Source organism: Mesoplodon mirus (assembly GCF_964341445.2).
Source record: "Mesoplodon mirus genome assembly, chromosome: 3".
NCBI classification, from domain to species: Eukaryota; Metazoa; Chordata; class Mammalia; order Artiodactyla; family Ziphiidae; genus Mesoplodon; species Mesoplodon mirus.
In genome coordinates, this window is record NC_138978.1 from 137,292,487 (window position 1) to 137,315,415 (window position 22,929).

The 22,929-nt window shown below is 41.9% G+C and overlaps 1 long non-coding RNA gene across 3 annotated transcripts in view; it reads right to left on the reverse strand.

Annotated features, from left to right (window-relative positions):
• LOC309800510 overlaps positions 1-22,929 on the reverse strand; it is a 49,382-nt gene that overhangs the window by 13,237 nt on the left and 13,216 nt on the right. For 2 of the 3 annotated variants that reach the window (XR_014293468.1, XR_014293469.1), the window contains exon 2: positions 723-849. This is a non-coding gene — a long non-coding RNA (uncharacterized lncRNA). Of the gene's footprint in view, positions 1-722; positions 850-3,275; positions 3,404-22,929 lie in introns of all 3 variants that reach the window. The other variant, XR_014293467.1, reaches the window with a different exon arrangement.

The window sequence follows — 22,929 nt, forward strand, 5'->3', positions numbered from 1 at the left end:
GGTCAAATGCCATGCTAAACACTGAGTAGATAACTGCAAATGAGATGGATAGGCCCTGATTTTGATGTCACTACTATCTTTTGTCCTGCCATATAATGGGACAGCTTCATTATTCCCTTTACCCTAAGTTTTTATCACAAATTGCTAATGAAAATAAAACTGTTAGTGGAGTTTCAACATGCATAGGTAAATGAGAACAGAGAACTCCCCTTTCGCATGCCCCATTCTCCTCCTTCTAACTCCCTATGTGAACTCACTTTGTGCCAAGACCAAGAAGATGTGCCCCAATAAGAACTAAGCTGATTTCCTCACACTGACTGGGGCTTTGCTCACTTAGAAGACTTGATGCTTAATTTTGATAAGCAACTAGAAGACCATGGAGACAACCTATAAAAATGATTTGTCTTGGGAGAAAATACTAAAAAGGGTTAATGTGCTATTCCACATGTCTAACCTCCTGGGATTAAACCACAGGCACCAAGATCACCAAGTGTACGTGGCAACAATGAGCTAAAAATGAAAAAAAAAAGCATCATACTGTTATTGTATTCGTCTTCCCCCAAGGCACTCTCTGATAAACACCACAACCTCTAAGGGAATTGAGACCAACTTCCTTGTGAGGTAGGTTATATATGCATCTTTTTCCAAGCAGTTAAATCATATCCAGCTATCAGCACACCTTACTTAAGGTGATTGTAATGTATGAGATTAAATGTTCCTACCTGATTGGAAACCTTCTTGTCCTCAATTCATTGGCTATACTGGATTATTTTTCTTGGGTCAGACCTTCAGACTTCTACCAGAAATCGTTCCTTTGGGGAAACAAGGCCTTCCCAGAAACTCAGGAAACTGAAATGGAGACAGCAAGAGAGAAGGAAATTATTTGGACATATAGACCTCAATTGTTTGGTTTTAAGTAAACGTCCAAGCAAATATCTTCTAAATGGTATAATAACTTTAGGGAAATTCACGGTTTATAAGTTTGTGTACTCATGAACTGTACATATTATGATAAGAGTACAGGTTGCATTTTGTGTCTTCAACTCAAGCAAAGACTTCAAAAAAGGCCCAGTTATCCTTTGTTCATTAAGATACAAAGAGAGGGCAAAAAGGGCAAGTTTCTAAGTCTTTTTCTTTAAAATTTACTTCCTTTCTTCAGTCTTTATCAAGATCTTCAGGAAATTAACTTTACTAAAGTTAATTATTCATAAAATAAACATAGGAACCTGCAGAAGACTATTTCACAGAGACCTGTAATGTACAATATCCATTGCATACATGCACCATGAGCTTGTCTTTTCGAGCACTGGCATACACAAAACTCTGTGTGTGTGTGTGTGTGTGTGTGTGTGCACATGTGTGTCTTTTTTGTGATGGAGCCATAGGGAGAAAATAAAGCTATTGGCTGCAATTCAGTGATGTAGAAAGATTTAAGGGTAAAGGAAAAGGCTACATCAAGCGAAGCAATAAAGTCATGAGGTTGTGCCTCCATAATAATAACAATAGCAGTCTTCTGTAACCAAGGGAGCAGGCTCCTCAAATTATACTCACACCTGTTAGACCATCTGCCCATAAATTTCACACTATCATTAATGGAAAACAAATGGCACTGTCTCTCCTTCCCTTTATCCATTGGCTATTCTCATATAAATTATTTTTCTCTTCAAGGTCACGCTCTTTTCTATCTGTTTAAAAATATTAGGATTTAGGAGGAGTGATACAAATGTGCCATGCCTTGGTACTTGTACCAGTGATGGCTCTGTAAGGAGCACCGGATTGGTAGGAGGCTATAAATTGAATTCCCCTAGAAGCAGAACCTGAGGCAATAATTTGAATGCAAACTGTTCATCTGGGAGGTGCTTCCAGAAAACTCAGAAGTGGAGCAGAAATTGAGAATGGAGGCATGGAAGGAAGACAACAGAGGTGCATTACTGAATAAATTACTCCTGCAGGGAACTGCTGCCAGTACTTCAGGGGAGTTCTGTGAAACTCTACAGAACATGTCTCAGAGTTATCCTAAGAATTGGTGAGAAACTTGAAGTACTTATCTTCCAGCCCCCTCTGTCCTTGGTTGAAAGCTACACCCAGATACATTAACTCCTGTACATTTCTGGCCTGCCTTAAGGTGGATAATTGCAGGTGGTAGCATGAGTCTATCAGCATATAGTGGAATGATGAGTGCTGGGGAGATATGAGTGGAGCAGTGAAACCATCTAATACAGTCGGGGCAGGAGATATTAATTACTGGCTTGCAAGTCCAACTGGATAACCTTAAATTCCTGGGTTAATGGTTTTACTTTGAGGTATTTAATCATGATGTATGAGTAAAAATTTCCTCTATTAAATCAAGTTGAAGATCCTAAGTCCCTAATCGTCTGGAAAAATGTGGGTATCTTTTTAACAGATTTTTGAAAAGTAACATGATTAAGATTTCAAACTGACCATTCATTCATTCATTCATTCACTAATTCAACCAACATTTATTGAACACCTAAAGTATGCCATGGGTTAAACTAGGCACCAGTGTTACTGTTACTAAAATCATTATCGTGCCACCTAGAAGTCAATGTATTGTGACACTCAAATAAGAAAATCCATAGTTACCGTAAAAATTATTATAGAGTGCTATAGGAAGACACGGTAAGACCTTAATGCATGCTGTGGAGAGTAGTATATGGGGGATATCAGTAGGGCTTCCTGTAGAAGGCAATTGAAGTGGATATGTAACATGAAGGAAGGGTGAATTTTTGAGGAAAAGAGAAGATAAATTCATGTTTGCCAGAAAATGAATGGTTAAGGATCAGTCCAGAAAGGAGTTCCATTCATAATCAGTATAAGAAATGTCACTGGGGCTTCCCTGGTGGCACAGTGGTTGACAGTCCACCTGCCGATGCAGGGGACACGGGTTCGTGCCCCGGTCCGGGAAGATCCCACATGCTGCAGAGTGGCTGGGCCCATGAGCCATGGCCGCTGAGCCTGCATGTCCGGAGCATGTGCTCCGCAACGGGAGAGGCCACAACAGGGAGAGACCTGCGTACCGCAAAAAAAAAAAAAAAAAAAAAAAAAAAATGAAATGCTCACTGGAGTGTTAGAAAAGAAGACAATGGAGAGGGTGGTAGAAGCCAGACCATGAATGGTCCATGTATGTATACTAAGTGCTATGGTCTAGTCTTTGTGTTCCCCTCCAAATTTATACGTTGAAATCTTAATTTCCGGAGGTGATAGTATTAGTAGGAGGGGCCTTTGGGAAATGATTACGGTATTAGTGCTCTTACAAAAGAGACTCCACAGAGCTCCTGAAGCTCTTCTGCCATGTGAGGTTACAATGAGAAGTCTGGAACTCAAAAGAGGGCCCTCATCTGACCATACTGGCACCCTATTCTTGCACTTGCAGCCTCCAGAACTGTGAGAAAAAAATGCCTGTTGTTTATGAGCCACCCAACCTGCAATATAATCTTACAGCAGCCCAAAAGGACAAAGAGAGTTTGGATGTGAGATTTTACTCCAAGAAAGATGGGAATCCACTGAAGGATTTTAACTGGTAACTTAGAAGAGAGACAAGTTTCATAACACAATCAGGTATTTTTATAAGAAAAATTTGTTTCATTTTCAGAACGATCACTCTGGAAATACTGTGACTAGATTTTTGGAGAAGGGTGACGGCAGTCCCGGATATACAAAGATGAGTTAGTAGTCCATTAATGTAAGTCAAACAAGAAAGTGGAGATAAAAGTGTGAATTTGTGGCTGAGCGATCTTTTCTGTTAGCAGTTGAAAAATGTTATGTCAATGCTTCTGACTCCAGAGTTTTAGACAAGAAATATGCTGTCATTGGAATTGGTGTTTCTCAATAAGTGATGCATTGTTTTTGCCTGTCCACTTGCGAGATTTTTTTTGTCTCTACTTTTCAGAAGTTTAATTATGATGCGTCTTGGCAAGGATATCTTTGCGTTTTTCCTCTTTGGGTTTGTTCAGATTCTTGAATTTGTGTTTATGTCTTCTAAAAAACTGGGAACTTTTTAGTCATGATTTCTTTGAATACTTTGTCAGTCCTACTTGCTCTCTTTTTTCATTCTGGAACTTTGATGATATTAATGTTAGTGCTTTTGTTACTGTTTACACGTTCTTGAGATCCTGTTCTTTCTCCCATCTCTACCCCTCAGTCTATTTTTCTCTGTACATATGGTACATTGTACTGATCTCTTCTAAGTTCATGATTCTATGCTTTGTAATCTCCACTCTACTCTTGAGCAAAGATTTTTCATTGTTGTATTTTTCAGTTCTACTGTTCTCATTTGTTTTTATTGTTATAACTTCTAGTTTTTTGTTTACATTTTCTATTTTTCCCATTTCTGTCAAGGAACGCATAATTGCTAATTGAAGCATTTAAGTGACAGCTTATTTAAAATCCTTGTCTGATCATATCAATAGATGTTTTACCTCAGTGTTGGTGTATGTTTATTGTCTTTTCTCATTTATTCTGTGATTTCCTGGTTCTTGGTGTCATGAGTATTTTTCCATTGTATTCTAAACATTGTGAGTTATTATATGACTCTGTATCCCATTTAATTTTATTATTACTTTTTAGAAGGAAGTCATCCTATTTGAGGCATAGTATGAGGACTGGGGGGTTACGTACAGATTTCCATTGGGCCCTACTGACAATACCCCAGCAAAAGTGGGCACTTACATTGTCTCACTGCAGACAGATCAAGGAGAAGTTCAGCTAGCCTATGGCCCTTCTGACACCTTCCCCCCAAAAGTGGGAACATTAATATCATTGTGTTGCCTTTTAGTAGGAGTGGAAGTTCATCTCCCCAGTAGATTTCTTGACACCAGGGGAGGGGAGAAGTGAAGTGTTTGCTGTCCTTCCTCCCGCTTCATTCCTTCTTGTTGATGCCGGGTGTGGGTAGAGGGTCAGCTACCTGCTGGCCCCACTGACACCAGGGTAAGAGGAAGAGAAGTGCCAACTAGCCCTGCTTGTGCCGTCTCATTCCGTCTTACTGCCTCAGGATGGTTATGGGGATTCAGCACCCCAGTGGGTCTCACTGACATCATGTGTTGGGGGTTAGTGGGGTGCCTACTCCCTCCAACCTGTAACATCCTATTCTTATTGATGTCAGGGAGAGATGGAGGCTAAGTCCCACCAGTGGACCCCACGACTGTGTGAGGGCAGCCCAGTGTTAACTAGCCTGTCAGGCACCACCTTTTAAAGTCTGTTTGCTCATGGAAAGGGGTGGAGGCTCAGCTCACCACTGGACCACACTGAAACAACCCTGGTGGGGAATCAGAGCACTGGCTCTTCTGGAGGGCAGGAGTGGGGTGGTGTGGAAGATCAAATCCTACCTTGGCCCAAGTGAAACAACAGGACATAGGGGATGGGTGCACTATTCCACTGGCACTTGGCTCGAGTAGTGTGTACATTCCACTGGCACTTGGCTCGAGTGGTGTGTATATTATTGCCCAAATGGTCTTCTGTCTTTAGCAACCCCTTTCCTCATACTTTGGCTAGGGGGAACAGGGTTTTGTAGGGGTCTTTTTGAAGCTTTTTTGTCTGTTGTTCTGTTGGTGGTTATTGATTGGGGGTCCTGTAATACCCTCTCCAGGATGTATGGGAAGCAACAGGAAACACAGGGGACTCATCACCATGTCATTCCTCAAGTCCCAAAGTCCTTAGTTAAGTCTGCCTTCTCATTTCCACCTTTCAGCGTCTTCCTATGTTTGTTTGTTGTTATGTTCAGGGTTTTAGTTTTAAGTGGGAGAACCTGGGAGAAATGGGCTACTTCATCTTCTTGGAAGCAGAGGTCTGGAGGCCTTTTGATGTTAAAAAGTACTGCTGACTGTAAATTAAAATTTGATGATATACACCTTGCACTTTAAGAATTATTTTGCTAGATGATGTGGCTTCCCAAAGTTGCTACAATTTGATTTTCATACTTCTAAAAGCCAAGTGTTTTGCTGGAGTTGAAATTTAAAGATAAGCAAGAGATGAGGCTAAGATGATCTATGTGGTAACAGATTAAAGTTGGAAACATCAATATACATTCATGTTTAGCTTAATATTGCTTCATATTACCTTAATACACATGGTCATGTAGAGAGATACTTACAGATATGTGCATATACATGGGTAATGTACACACATATTATCTCTTTGCTCTGTCAGCTGAGAAGATCTAGAAGCAATGACATCTGAGCAGCAATTAGCGCACCCCACACCCAGATCCTGCTGTCTAATACCGTTCTCCACTAAAAAGACCTAGTTATCCTTGAAGAATTAGCTGATTCTAGGACTGGGGCAGTAAATATACAAGATTTATATGCAAGACCATCTTATAGTGTCAGAAAGTAAGGAAGTTCCAAAAAAATATATAGGATGGGGATACCTCAGAGTGGCACAAGAGCCAACTGAAAAGAGTTCACAAGGGTCAGGACTAGAGCAATTTGAGGAACAAAGTAACTAAAGTAGAATTCGATTATAACCCAAAGTATAAAATAAAAATCCATGAGTTCTTCTGATATAAATAAATAATTGGATACATAAACGCAGGAGAATAGATAAATCTCCAGTGCAAAGGAATTCCAAATAGTTTATGTAGTACTCCATCTTAAGCATAACTCCCTATTCCTTAGTTGTGGGCTGAGCATATTGACTTCCTTCCAAAAAAGTACAGTATGAAAAAGGGAAAACAGTAATCTTACGATGGAGAAACCTGAAAAACACTACCTCAGCCTGGTGATCAAGGTCCACCTCAGCATTCATAATGCATATTGATACTTTGTACACTTGATGTGATCTGACAAAATAACCCTTCTACTCTGTGGTCTTCCTCCCCAAAACACATAATCCTAATATTATCATGAAAAATGCATCAAACAAATTCTAGTAGTAGGCATCCTACAAAAACCTAAGTACTCAAAATTGTCAAGGTCATCCAAGGAAAATCTGAGAAGCTATCAAACCCAAGAGGAGCCTAAGGAAACACGGCAACTAAATGTAATGTGATGTTTTGGATGAAATCCTGGAATAGAAAAAGGACATTAGGTAAAAACTAAGGAACTGGACTAATGTATGGGCTATAGTAAATGATAATGTATCAATATTTGTTAATTGATTGTAACAACGTAACATACTAATGTAAGTGGATCATCATAGAGGGAAATGGGTCTGGTGTATATGGAAACACTTTACACTATCTTCTCAATTTTTCTGTAAAATTAAAACACTTCTAAAAAGTAAAGTCTATAAAAATGGCTGTGTTTTCTTGTTTTATGATTATGTGCCTGTATTTCCTAATAAATATGTAAATTTGCTTTACCTTCCTTGATACTGATATTACAGAAAATACTAAGTAACTCTGAAAGAATTTGTAACTCCAATTCAACAAGCAATAATTCTTGGTATTAACTTTTTGGAAGAACCCACTGAATAAATCAAAGCAAATTGTCTTTAAAGGCTGAATTTCTTTTCAGTGTTTAATCTTTTATATGATTAATGCATACCACAAGCATGATTCTCTTTCAAAGGGCAGAAAATGTTGATTGTAGGCAATGACTAAAGTACAGTGAAATATTAATGCCTGATGCTATAACAACTTTAATGTATTTTATGTTTTCAAAATGATGAATTGTTTTTTCAGTTAATAAAGTATTCACTCTTATACATTTCCTACCCACCTTTTCCCAAAACACCCACAAGGAAATGATACTATCATCTGATATTAGGTTCATCAATTTAAATTGGAGTGTTTGGTAGCTGTGGTTGCCAATGGTACTGGAATGTGTGATACTTTTACAGATCCTCTCCATGGCAAAATCTGATCTTCACAAGGTAAATCACAGTAGGTGCCTAAAGCCAAAGGACATATAGCTTTGTAGCTAGATTACCAAGCATTTTACTTAGAGGCACAATAGGATGTAGAAAAGGCCATTTCTCTTTCTGTCTTTTTCTGCTCAAAGATCGCTCACCATCTTCCTTTTTATCAGCCATTTCAGAAGTTTTCCACAAATTTAGAATATATAATGTCACTTAATGTGAATGTAGCTCAACATTCTGTTTTAGTACAGCTAATCTCACATTATTTTATTGGTGCTAAATATGTTAATCATCAGCAAATTTTTGTACTTAACTTTTTTTTTTGATGTGGACCACTTTTTAAAGTCTTTATTGAATTTGTTACAATACTGCTTCTGTTTTATGTTTTGGTTTTTTGGCTGTGAGGCATGTGGGACCATAGCTCCCCGACTAGAGATTGAACCCACACCCACTGCATTGGAAGGCGAAGTCTTAACCACTGGACCGCCAGGGAAGTCCCTGTACTTAACTTTTAAAAATAATTAAAATAAGCTATTCAACACATTTCCCCTTAAAAAAAAAAAAGTAGCTCTCCTTAGGCTGGCCCTGGGCACATACGTGACTTTGCTATTTTTTCCATGGACTATTTTCTTACCTGTTCAACTGTGTCACATCTGTTCTACCTTCTCAAAAAGAAACATTTAAAAATTCATCTACGCACGCATGCATTCACTCATTTATTAAATAAATCTATTGAACACCTACATACAGCACAGAAAAAAAGGCAGAAAACTAATCTGGGTTGCACAGAAAGTAATGAACTCAGTTACAATTTTTGGTGAACACAGGTGTTACTCAATCTACTGGAAATTACATTTCATTATGGGGACTCACAGACTCAAGGAAAATCAAGACCTAAATAATAATAAAGTAATAAAAGCACTAGCCATTTACTGAGTGCCTGCTTGTACCTGACTCTGAAACTCTAAAATCATTACGGATGTTTTGAGGATTGTCTGATATAATTGTAATCTCCATTTTACAGATGAAAATAACAAGGTTAAGAGATATTAGGTTACTTGCCTAAAGTGAGGTGGCCCAGAAACTACAGAACTGGAAATTGAACCTTAGACTTCATAATGCCAAAGTCTGTGCTTTTAATCACAATGTGTGTGTGTGTGTGTGTGTGTGTGTATGAGAGAGAGAGAGAGAGAGAGAGCGAGAGAGAGAGAGAGAGAGAGAGAGAATGTGTTTAATAGAGAACTTCTGAGAAATGGCAAGAAAACTGCCAGGTATCCATAAAACAATAATTTAGGAGATTCCTACTATACAAGTAATTGTTAATCATATGGCTGAACTAAGGATCTCTCACTTTTGAACCAAGAAATCAAAAGCTTCCAGAAGTTGAGTCTAAATTTTACACTTACATAAGATACTTCATACAGAATGCTAAAGTATAATAACTAAAGAGCTCTGAAAATACTGGAAGCATTCATATTAGTATGATTTTATAATGTGGATAATAGAGGATTTAAGAAATTGGCAGAGGCAACTGCAGACTCATTTGTTATCATTTCTGTGAATAAAATGAGAAAAACGAAAAAAGAATGGCTGGCAATTTTAGGTAGTTTGCTTAATCTCCATACTAGGAAAGACTAAGCAAAAAAAAAAAAAAAATTCTCAAAATCTTATTTTTTGAAAGTACCTACAAGTGTATATGGTCTTTTTATACAAAATAACTTGGAATTATGAACTGTCAAATGAGTCTAATCTCCCCTGATGATAAAATTGCTGACTTTATTTGAAACTATGAAATGAAAAATGAGGTAATAATAAGAAATTCTTAAGAAAAGGAGTAGAAAAAACAAAATTATAAGAGTTATGTTAAAAAATATTTTGAAACAAACATAAAATCCCCATTACTGGTACAGAGCTTTTAAAACCTTATTTTGGTTTTAAGTGTTAATAAATATTTATATGTTTACATAATTACTGTCATAAGGAAGACACAATTTTAGGTCAGCTTTCTTCATTCTTTCTTTATTAAGCATTATTCTATTTTGCTCCATCATCCTGTAATTATAATATAGTAACTGTGTAGCTTTCTACTAAGTGGATATAATTTCCTTAACTATTTTCCTATTGTTAACAATTAAAGGTGTTTCCAATTTTTTGTTATTACAAATGACATGACAATGAGCATCTTTATATAATAATTTTGGGGATTATAAATTATTTGTTGCCATAAGCTTCCAGAATTAGAATTAATGTGTAAAAAGCTATTAACATTTTTATCTTGCTAGACATTGCCAAATTACTTGTCTAAAGATGGAACCAAATTATATTGCAAAAATCTTTGCCAACAGAAGACATTATATATAATTTTTGATTTTGCTAAATTAGTAAGTTGGAAACCTATGTTCCATTTCTTTGAATTCTTTGATAACAGAGTGCTGCTGGAGGCTGGGAGGGCAGTCATGTCCGTGAAGGCTCCCCAGAGTTGGAGCGGGGAAGTGGAAAAAGGTAAAAAAAATACTAATTGTATTTTCCCTCGATTGTTATCTCTCACTCTTTTCTGACTCTGTGTAACTTATATCCAGGTAGCTGGAGAAAAATCATGTGGCAGGGCAAATTGGTATTCCAATAAATTAATAATCACCAACTTCAAATGGATTTTCAAGACTGGAAATATTGCTGTGACTTACAGTACGTTCTTTCTAATTCTCCTTACAGACTATTTTCTGAGAAGCTTTACCTGCCCTCCTCAAATGTCCCTCCATCCTCTCTACTTCCTTCACTCTGAGCTGGTGAGGTGCTTCATAGCTCATTAAGAACTCAGAAGTCAGTAAATAGTCCACTGCCAAATCCATTAATTCATTAGCATTTGCGTTGCTCTTTGTATTCCCTTTTACTACAGGAGTGAAAGTTAAAAGGCCATGTGCACTACAGACAGCATTTCGTTTTCCCTCATCTTCTCAAGTACTTCACAGCACTGCGTTTTCTACAACCCAGCTACTCCTTAGGAATGATTCTTGCCAAAATTCAACCTCATTCTAGACTAGTAACTCCAACTTAAAATGTTAAAAACTATACGTGTAACATGAAAGCCTCCCTCCTCCCCTAATCCCTGCATATCTTCTTTAGCCAATTCATGTCTGAACTTTTCAAAATTGTTATCTTCATATACTGTTTCCATGTCCTCACGTCCCATTTACTCTATAATTTACATCCATCTGACTTCTCTCACCGTAAGCTCTTTGCCCACTGTCCTGAAATTTTACTTATGACGGTCACCAGCGATCTCCATGTCAGTATAGCCAATGAATAGTTTTTGTCCTAATTCTAGGCTCTTTCCTTCTTTAAAAAAGAAAAAGAAAAACAAAAACAAAAACCGTTTCTTTTCTTCTATGCTTTTACACTCTCATCATCTTCTGTCTTGGTATATTTTACTGGCTTTCTGTGTTTAATCTCATTTCTAATATTCTATTAGTTTCCTTTATCTTCAGTGGAATAAACCAGTATATGAAGGATTATTCTCAACAGTTAGTTCTCAAAATAACAGTACTAGGAGCAGCAGTCAATACTCTATAAAGCTTACCATGTGCCAGACACTATTCTAAGACACTGTTTAAATACATATATATATACACACACATATATATATATGAGGTTTTCCTCCTCATAAGCCTATGAAATAAGCCTATTATTATACCCACGTTACAAATGAGAAAACTGAGGCAATGAGAGGCCAAGGTCACATGATCAGTACTTGGTGAAGCCCCGCCTGAGTTAATGCCGGAACTTTAGAGTAGACAAGTTAAATAATGTCTCACAGATTGGCCTTAAAAGCGAGCAACATTTAATTAATGACTTGTGAAGTATCAGGAAAAAAATGGAACATTTTTAATTGAATGGGAACTACTAAGTCATGTATCAGTAACTAAGATTGACTCTTATTGAATGAAATTATTTTTCATTATTCTTTTGAAAGAAGAATATTCTTGTGTTAGTGTTTTACAGTTTTCTTCCATTCACATATTTATTCATTTATTAGACGCACGTTTCCTACACACCTTCTATGTGCCAGTGTCTGCTGCAAGCCTTGGAAGATTCAGTGGTGAGCAAAAAATTACAAAGTCCTTGCTCTTAAGCAAGTGTCCAGTGGTGGAGGAAGACAGAGTCAACATGTAAATACATTTTGTACAGCGACAGAAATACGACTGGACAGTGGGATGGAGAGGCAGTGAGGAGGCAGGTCTCTTTGGTCAAGATAGTAGTGGTGGCGTTTGAACCGAGACCTTAGTGATCAGAGGGAAATTGGTCTGGGTAGAAGGATTAGCCAATCTAAAGCTGGGAGAGCAAGAACTAGAGCTTGTTGCATCTGAGGGACTGAAAAAGACAACTGTGCCTCGAACCCCATGAAGGTCAGGGAAACATGTAGTAAGTGACCAGAGCACATGGTCCCTGTGAACCTGGCTAAGTAGTTGAAATTTTCATCTCTTTACAATAGACAGCCTTTAGAGATTAGAAGCAGTGCGATAATAGCATCTGATTTGTGCTTTTTAAAAGACTACTTTGACTGTGGAGTGTCCTACAAAAGCAAACTACTTGTGTCTCTATGAAGTGCAGATAGTAAATTTTAAAAAGCCCAATGAGCTCATAAGCAGTTGGTTTACTAACTGTAATCATTTATCTTAACTAGACTTCATTAATATAAGCTTGGTGACCTTGGGGTCTGGGGACATATTAGATTAGGGAAACCCAACTATTTTCAAATAGTGTGATTTGAAAAATTCTCGAAATTGTTGGGGTTCAGGAAGATTATTTTATTGCTGGGCCTGGATGGGAAGTTTAGAATAAGAAAAGAAAGTATGATGGCTGGCTTCCATCTATTCTCCCTTTCTGTGGGAGAAATGATGGTGGGGTGACTACTTTGCTGTTGACCCAATGCTTAAATTTCAGAGCTAGTTCAATCCAGTAAATATTTGCTGAACAACTATTATATGTTAGGCACCTAGCTGAAACTGGGAATATAAAGAGAATAATTAATAATAAAAGCAGGTATGACTAACAAGAGACAGGCACTGTGCTAATGCTTAACATGCACTATCTCAAGTTACATTAATTTACACACTAACCATATGGGGTAGATGTATTTATTATACCATTTTCCGGGTGAGAAATCTAATCCGTTTAAGGGGCTTAAGTTATTTCTCCAAGGTTACACAGCTAGTTAGGGGCATAGGCAGTATTTGGACTCAGGTCTGGTATCAGCACCAATTCTCTTAACCATTATGCTCTATAAGGACCTTACTTGAGAAGTTCAGGATTATACATATATGGGTACAACCAACCCTAAGACCATCTGGCAAAACTGGCTGCTTGAGAAGTCCTGGATTTATGTAAGATGCTCTTGGAATGGAGAAGATCGTGAAGGAGGGTCCCCAAAACACACTCTCTATACTAAGGGGCAACAGAAGAGAGAAAGAATTAGCCTACAGCAGTATGATATTGAGGACCAAGAAACAGTGTTTCTCTCTTTTGTGAATAGTTATTAAATTATTTCTACTTCAAAGTATCAGAAAGAAATCACAGCACTATGGACAGTTTGCGGAGCCACCCTATCTTAGCGTGAATCCTGGCAGGTGTAGAGTCCATAGTATGACCGTGGCACCTAAGTGTAGTTAAGTAAGCTTTCATTTTTCTTTAGCCTTAAAGCAAAGTAGCTTTCTGATAGGTATAGTTTAGGAAAGTCTTCAAAGAAAATATTTGAAGTCCACTATCTCAGAGAAAAGCAATTTTGCAAAAGATCTGTCAGCAAAAGCAGGGCCAAACACACTAATTATTTAGTGAGACTTGTATTGTTATATCATTGCTCATGTTGTTTCTTTATGCATTTACCTGGAAGAAGGCTTTTAATGTTCAACAATTCTCAAAGAGATAAAGACCCACACTGACCTGTCAGAAAGAGCTGTGCCCTGGAATTAGATCAGTTTAGGTTTGGCTACCTACTAAAACTAGGTAACATTCTTAATCTTTCTGAGCCTGTTTCCTATCTGCAAATAGGGATAACACTATCTATTACAGAGGGATGGGGTTAAATTAAATGACACATGTAAATGAAATATATCCTTCCAGACTGAGAACATACCTAGTAAATGTTAAGTGATCTGCAAATATTCTGCTTTCTTGAAATGGATGAAACCTGTTATGTTCTTAACCAATGGTCTAAATATCAAGACAATATTTAGTTAAAAGTTATATTTGTTCTTTCACTGTCCATCTGCATTTTAACATATTCTAACATATTCTCCTTGATCAATTGTGTCAATATTAGTAACATTTGTCATTTAAGCTATTACTGTTCATATGTTTAAAATATTTCAACATGATATAAGTCATTACTCAAAGGGATGCCTAGCTGGCTTTGTCAAAGATTTATTTTAAGTAAAAATAAAAGACACATTTTTCATTTTCACCAAGTTTTATTGAACAGTGTATTCATTAACTGTATGAACTTTCTGGCCAACCTAATACAGTAGCCAAGACATGGAAACAACCTCATTGTTTTTTTGTGGATGAATGGATGAAGAAAATGGGGTGCATACAACCTACTATTATTCAGCCATGATAAAGAAAGAAACCTGGCTATTTGTGACCACATGGGTAGATTTGGGGGTCATTAAGCTAAATGAAATGTCAGACAGAGAAAGATAAATACTTTAGGATCTCACATGTGAAATCTAAAATACTGAACTCATGATAGAAAGGATGGAATGATGGTTGCCAGAGCTGGGGGTTGGAGGTGAGGAAAATGAGTGAAGATGATCAAAAGATAAAAACTTCTAGTTATAAGATAAGTGAGTAATGGTGATGTCATGTACAGCTTGGTCACTGAAGTTAACAATACCGTATTTTATGTTTGAAAGTTGCTAAGAGAGTAGATCTTGAAAGTTCTCATCACAAAAATAAAATTTGTAATTATGTGAATTAAGGTTAACTAAACTTATTGTGGTAATCATTTCACACTATATCTATATATATCAATCATCACATTGTACACCTTGGACAGATACAATATTATATATCAATTAAATCTCAATAAAACTGGAAAAATCTCATTTATATTTTAGCATAAATATATCAAATTGGGTTTCCTGACAAGATTAATAATAACTATAGATAAAAGGAAATAAGATATTGTTGTTGCTGTTGTTTGCTTTTCCAGAGTGCAAAACACTAAAAAGGGGGGAGGTGAGTATGGGCTTGCAAATGCTGCTCCATGGGCCCTAATGCTGTGATATAGACATTTAGTCCAGATCTGAAAGAGAACTTGAGTCATTTCAACAAATCTGCAAAACAGTCGTGTTCAAACGTGAAGAGATGAAGAGATATCAGTAAATTCTTTTTCACACTGCAAGAAATCTGCCTTCAGCTTTCAGCAAAACCTCAGTTTTCGGGTTATGAGGGTAACAGTTCTTAAGCAAGCAGCACAATGCTTCCACCAGTGCTTTCTCCCTACGATGAATAAGTTTTCAGTCTCCCCACCAGTGCTCATCCCTTCTCCCCTTAATGTCTTGGCCAAAATTCAACCATCAGCCCAGAAAACTCTTTCCCAGTTTCATTGCCTGTACATGACCACGTTATTTCAATCACCTTGGCACATTTATATTACCTACTTCCTAAGGTAGGTATTATATATATGAGATTTTAAATAAAAGAATGCCTGTAAAGTACTTAATGCTCAACTCCTAGAACAATATGAATATTCCGTAACTGCTGACTAGCATTCTTGTTATATCATTTACATTAAAACTAATCTGTACTTTCACACACCCATGTTCTTTGTCCCCAACTGGGGTAAAGGAAATAAATGAACATTTATTGATTATCTACAGTTAAGAGTATAGAATGCAGTGTAGGCTATAGAATTAGTGGTGTTCAAGACTGAAACTGACCTGGATTTGAATTCCAGACCTCTCACTTACTTAAGACTTTACGACGCCTCAGTTCCCTTACTGATAATTAGAGATAATAGACATTTCAGGGACCACGGTAAGGATTAAAAATATTATAATGTTTGGATCCAGAAAGGGCATTCATTACCTCATTTAATGTAAACTCTTAGATAATCTGATTGAGTTTTGAGAATCTGATAACGGCTCTGCATCCTTTTGCTAAAAATAATTAGATAGGTAGATAACTATTCATAGCATTTTGCATAGAATTCCAGGGCTTTGCTAATACGAAAATCAATCAAAGGTTTTAGTTGGCACAAAGAACTCAGAGAAATTGTTATGGGGCAAGAATTAGAATTCTTCTTGAAATACAGACTATCATCCTGGAGAAGAAAGGACAACATTTTAATGTGGTTAAATTTGGGTCAAAACTATGCACTTCCTTAATGGTGTTTCTACCAGCTCTTGATTTGACTGGGATTGAAATTTCTGACATTACTGTCCCCATCACAGACTTGAAAACCTGGCAGACAATCAAGTGCAACCTACAGTTAAAGGTCGCTCATCTAAAAACATGGGTATGTTACTACCATTCTGACAAGAGCGTTATGAAGATTAAGAAAAAGCACAAATAAACTCTCCTAACACCTGACAGCCAAGTAATACATCTTTCAGCTCTTTCAATTCTTTTTCCTGCTTACCTGACTTATTTCCTTCCCTGCTCTGAGTTCTCACTGTGTTTCATGTCCCACAATGCTGAAGTCATTGTAATGCTTTTACTCAGCAATCTCATTTAACATTTAGCATAGTAAATAAGAAAGCCTAAGAAGTGACTGAGGTAAACTGTCATTATTGCATCATTCTGATAACCTGATTTGTCCGGAAATGTAACTCTGTGATTCTCCTTTACTTCCAGTTGCTCACCATTCATGGGCACAAATTGAGTGTATATCAGATATATTAAATTCCTGGAAAATTATCTGTGGTGTGATTTGGGGTTCTATTTGTGTACTACAGCCTTCCTAAAACTAAACTATTATCATTTCTACCCCTCTTCTGTCTGAAAATCCTCAAAACATAAGTTCTAATTAATAGTTATACTAGTTGGCATTATAGTCGTTCTTTTTTGCTTTTTCTCTGATTGTAAGTCTCTTCTGACTCTTAAGTCAATCAAATGGGTTCTCTACATATGAGGAAGCTCAGAGAGGAAAATAGGATGAGTAGGGTAAGAAGACATTCACACATAGAATTAGTGGAAGCCTTACCAGTAACAAAACTAGTGAAATTAGAGCTAATTAATTAGCAGCCAGGAAAATTTCATTTTGTGTTGTCATTAACTGGTCAACTAGGGTAACTAGGCTTACAAACAATAGAAAGAAAGAGTAGAAAATCTATTGGTTCTGCCAGCTTCTCCTGCTTGTTATCAGCGCAATTTTCTCCTAGTTTATGAAACAATAACAGTTTGGTATTAGAATTTAAATGCCATCAATATAAGATATGGAGATATGTGAAGCCTACTACACTTTCTTCGTAAACTAGTTCTATAGCATCATAAATCCCACAGTAGAATGATTCATTTCAAAGACAAAATTCATGCAGAGTACACTATTTGTTTAAACTTCAAAAAAATCAAAAAAGATTGCTATATCTTGTTAGATATGTTATGAGCCCAAAGATATGTTATGAATCCCAAAGCCAGCCAGGCTATCCCTCTGCATTTGTTTGTCCTAACACAGGCTTTTGTCCACCAGCATCCCCGTCGGCCCCTATACAGAAGAGAACACCGTCTGTTCATCAAGAGCCCCACGCCGCAGACACACGGCGCGGAGTTAGAGCTCAACGATGAAGCTGGAGGAGAGGCAGGGATCTCCCAGTTGTGTCCGGCCTGGTGGGATTCTAGAGAAGCTATTTCTTTAGGAAGCGTCCCTTTCTTCAGACAGACTGGGGCATTTCCAGTGGCTGGCCACAGTGCCCCGAAAAGGTGGACTCAGATGGACTTGGGCATCAAGGAAGGTCCTGTGGGGGGCTCACGGGCTGTTCTTCCGTGTTTCGAACATACAAATCAAGGTGGGGGCAGGCCACCACTAGTGCAGGGCCGACCAGAAGGCACGTTCAACAAAGTGTCCCCTCCCTAACCCCTGCAGCCCCTTCTAACAAAAGGAAGACCAAAAGGAAGATGTCCAGGGAAGCCTCATCTAAAAGGTGGAGGAGCAACATTCCTCGGTGCAAGTGTCCTGGCCGTGGCTGCAGCGGGAGGACCACACCATGCCACCCCCTGGCTGGGTGTCATGATGAAATTTGGACATTATACCAGAAGCCAAAGGGTCACTCCACCAAACCCTCAAGAAAAGGATGAGGGACGAAGCATGTGTGCCCTCGAAGCCCCAATCTTCTGGTGCTCCAGTCTTCAAAACTTACACAAGCTGCCTCTTACATGTCTCCTTTAGTTGTCACCTTGGGACAAGGACCTCTGAGCACCTGACTGAGGAAACAGAAAGGCCGCTGCCACAATCATCCTACTGAGCCCTCTCCCCTCCCCTCAAAAAGGGCCAGCAGCCCCCTTCCCTTGAAAGGGCTTTTCTTTAGAAAGGGCGGCCTGGACTTAGCATGACAGGGGAATGCAGTTTAGAGACACCTGGGACCACGGGGTGCTTTCAAAGCCTCTCCCCGCCCTTCCAGGTCTTGTCTGGTGGGGTTTTCAATATTAACGCCGCACAGAGAAATAACACCCAGTGTCAGGATGAAGTGTTCTTACGTGCACAGGGTCAGATGGAGGGTTGAGGCCCCGAGCGTGGTCCAGTGTCACGGGAGTGGGGGCGGGGCGGGGGGCTGGCCGTGAAGAAACAAGAGGAGGAGGGGCAAGGCTCAGTACTGGATCCTGCTGACTACACACACACACACACACCCACACACACACACACACACCCACACACACACTTATAATCTTTAGCTGCCCCATGAACTTTTTGTGAACTGTTTAAAACTGGAGGTCTGTTGAACAAACAGCGGCGCCACTGCCAGCCATAATTTCATTGCAACGAGCTAAAGACTGTTAACTCTTCAGGTTCCAGGCCAAAGATGGACCTGAGCGGAAAGGGCCAAGGAGCCGGGGGCCCTGCCTGGCGTGAGGCCCTTCTCCAGAGCGACAGCCCAAATCCTGGGCAGGAACACCCTCATCCTGGGCAAAGGCCGTACTGCGTACACCCCACCATCACTGAGAAACGGGCCCACCCCCCATCTCTCTGGGATGTAGAAGTAACTAAGGGGATCTTGGGCACAAGGGACACAGAGATAGGGTCAGAGACACCGCCACACTCACCCCATTCCTCTTCTAAAAGCGGCTATTGAAATAGTTGGGGGTCTTTCTTACTTTCTTCTTTTTTTTTTTAACCTCCAAGGAAAAGTTCTTCAAAAGTGACTTCCCTCACCCTTGGCTGTGGGTCATGCTGCAGGGGGCAAATGACGTGATTTAGATGACAGACAGAGCAGGCGCTTTGCTGCTGTATATAAGAGGCTCATCTGCCCTTATTTCTCAACGACCCCCCCCTTTTCTTCCACAGGTGGGTGATGCTTCTGGAAGTGCCAAGATGTGTGAAGTCAGTCATGAAAAGCACTTTACAAGCACCAACCTGTTTCCAGTGGGAGCTGCTAAGCTACACCTTGGCTCTGGGTTTTAACCCTTTTTTCCAGCAGTGGAGAGAAGGGGGCAAGGATGTGGGATAGGGATGAAGAGGGAAGGTGGCCAAGAGAAGGGGTCAGCCGGGGAGACGGAGGAGGGTCTGGTTTCTGAAGAACAGACCAGGAATTGTGGTGGCTGCCCGCTGAACACCCAGTTCTGGGAGAGACCCGGCTTGCAAAACGCAGACTCGCCGCGTGGTCTCCGGCTTTCGGTCTGGCCCTAGGGCCAAGCACAGGAGAGCTTGAGTCTCCCTCGACAGACTTGGGCAGTCATCTGGTCCGGGAACCAAGAGTTATGATTAGCATCCGAGCTTGGCCTGGACGCTGGGGAGAAGAGCCTGATTGGCAGAAAGAGGTCAGAGGGACCAAGATTAGGAGCTGTCCCCCCAACCTCGGCATCCCTGAGTGAGGGCACCTTGGCCCTCTGTGAAAAGACACGAGGGGGCACACGGGTCCCCAGCTGTACCCACCACCGTTCTGCCGATTCCTGCTATGAAGACACCATTATGGAATGAGGAGAAGGAGAGAACGTTTGTTTTGTTTTTTTTCTTTAAAGGCGACTCCCCTTGGCAGGCAACAAACAGATTGCAAAGGAAGGAGCAGTGGCAGTGAGAGGCTGGCGTGAGCGCAGGGAGGAAGGCAGCACCAGGCCACTCCTGCCACCTCTCCTTTCTCTCCACCCCAGCTCCTCCTGGCACCGGGCCACTTTCCACTGCCTCCGCCCTTGAGGCGCTGATGGATTGGTTCAAGTCTGCACAGCACGCTTGTCAAGTGACAGCGACGGAATGGGAAGCAGCGCCACCAAACCATCCCAACTCCACTCCAATACTAACGGTGCCCCTTCCTAGGGCCTCACTCTCTAGGCACCCCATGCCGCATCAGGCACTTATCCAGTTAGTGACCAAGAAGACCTGGACGGGTTTTGGGGAGCTTCCGGCTCAGAAGGCCGGGCAGACGGCAGGGCTCCCAGCCAGCATGCCATGTGCCACGGTCCTCCGTAGGCTGGGGACCTCTTCGGGGAAGGGGTGTCTCTCACTGCACGGGCATGGCTGGTTCTCTGTGGAGGACACGCGCGCGCGCGCAGTCACCACAGCCTCCCAGCTCCCACTCTCATCCATGGCGTGTCTCTGGGCAGGTGGCCGGACCTCTTCAACTTTGACCCCCTCATCTGTAAATCTTTGGCACCGTGTTTTCCAGAGGATTAAACTGCACTATGGACTTGAGTTCTGCCTGGCAATAGCTGGTGCAGGCCACATCTAACCCATTAAACAGCATCTGACTCCACTAAACATTCTACGTAACAAACAAACCCCAGAATGGCTACATAGTTTCCTTGCGGCAGAGGGAAGGCTGAGGCAGGGACACAGAGGGGGCCAGGGAGGGGTGACCTTCTGCAGAGTGTGTGGCTTTCATGGAAGCCCAAAGCTCATGGCGCGGGAGCCCTTCCTGGGACTGCTCCAAGCGCAGACTGAGTCACACACAGGCACTTCTCTACTGGCGTCAAGGAAGGGAGGGATGAAGAAGTTCCTATTTTAGCACTGGGGGCCGCGAGGAGGTGGGAGATGAGAAAAAGCAGTCCAGGGTGTGCAGCGTTGGGGCAAGTCCTCCTGGGATGTTTTCCCCAGTATGCGTAGCAGTGGGGAGAAGGGAACCCCAAGGATGCACCCAGGTCGGGGGGAGGGTCGCAGGCTTCCTGGGGTGTGGCTGAAGGAGGTCGCCTGACTGGGTCCTGCAGCCGGGCATGGGTGCTGGGGGGGAGTGGAGGGTGGGAGGAGTGATCCAGCCTGCCCAGGCTCTGTCTCTTGGCACACTCCAAGTCATGGCTGTCGCCGCCTCCAGAGGCGTCCCCACTCACGACCCAAGTTTTGCATTAGTAACAGAGCTGCGGAGCAGGAGTGCGGGTGTGACGGGGTGGGGGACGGGAAACTCACGTGGCTGGCCCTGACCTTTTGAGCAACCAGAACCTTCCCTGCCTCCTCCCAGGGCGCCAGGATAGCGCCGCGAGCCACTCGGGTCAGTCGGGAGTGAACTTGGCCTGCAGCGGCGGCGGCGAGTGGGGGAAGGGCGCCCCCTCCTCCGCCTCAGCCCTGAGCACGGATCGGTCGGCATCAAAGGGATTTTCTCTCCCACCACACACACCCGCGCTGCCGCAGGCTCCTCGCCCCTCCTCCGCCAGGTCCCCGCGCGGGGCCGGTCCCGCACACGCACCCCCCGCCCGACCTTCCAGGACCACCGGCTCTCTCGGCCAGCCGCCGACCCCAGCTCACCCCGCCCGCGCGCTCCTCTGGGATCCCCCTTCCCAGGCGCCTGCCGCTGAATCTCTGACAAAAAGCAACTTTGGGTGGGCGCACGGAGAACCCAGGATGTGCGGCGGCGCGCCCCAGGGGAGTGGGCACTGACTGGAGACCGCTCCGGCCCATCGTCCTGCGCTCCCTTCGGCCAGTCTGGAGTGTTCTCTCCGTGGACGCCTCCCCCACCTTCCCCGATTCAAAGATGCAAGCCAGGTGTAGCCAACTGTAAAAGGGGGCTCGGGGGCTTGGGGAGGGGGGCACCAGCAAGGATCGACCGGGAGAGCCGCTGCCAAACCGGGGCTGCCCGCCACACACCCCCTTTCCCAAAAGCAGAGCCGTGGCCCCCCGTCAGCTCTTGGACCAACCTCAGACACTTCCCCTTCCCCCCGCCAACCCGCCCCCCCCCACGCCAGGCCTCGGCTTTTTGTTCCTTTCACTTTCTTTCACGGTTGTGCCACACACAACCACGCGTGTATGCAAGAGGGGGCCCCATTTGGAAGCTGGTGTCCCTCAACAGGAGGCAGCAGCCCAGGACAGGAAACCGAGGTTGAATGCAATTAATCGACCTGACTCCACTCCTCCCCGCCCACCCACCCTCCACACCCCCCCGGGTCTGGTCCCTACAGGCTGGGATCCCACTTGGAGTCTACACAACCTGGAAACAAATCCAGAATAAACGATCCATAGACCACGACTCTAGAGGGGGTGTCACTGCACTGCAGCCTCCATCAGGGCTTTGTAGAAATAAAGTGAACTCACTGCAAACTCCTCCCCCCACAAGGAACAAGCTATACCAGAAAGCTATTAACGACAGCTATCATTAGTACACACAGGAAGCACAAAGGAACTTTTTACGAATAAAAGATGCATAAAACACAGGGTCCTGTGATCTGCACCCGGCTTCCCTGCTGATTGTGTGCAGCCTGGGAGTCCTGGGAAGGCTGGGGATGAGGGTCAGAGGAGGACAGGGGCTCCCACTTTCTTTACGAGGAACAATAGGAACCCCACGTCTGTTCATCTTGGAACCCGGAACACCCCAAACAAAGCTGTGGGAAAACTGCGGTAGACGTGGGGGCCCGTGAATTCTTCTAGCTGTTCAGAGCTTAATTACTCCTCCTTGATCCGTGGGACCAGACACGACACCACCAAGGTTAAAATGCCCCAAACAGCGCCGAGCAGATGTGAGCGAGCTGGCAGACGCGCAAATG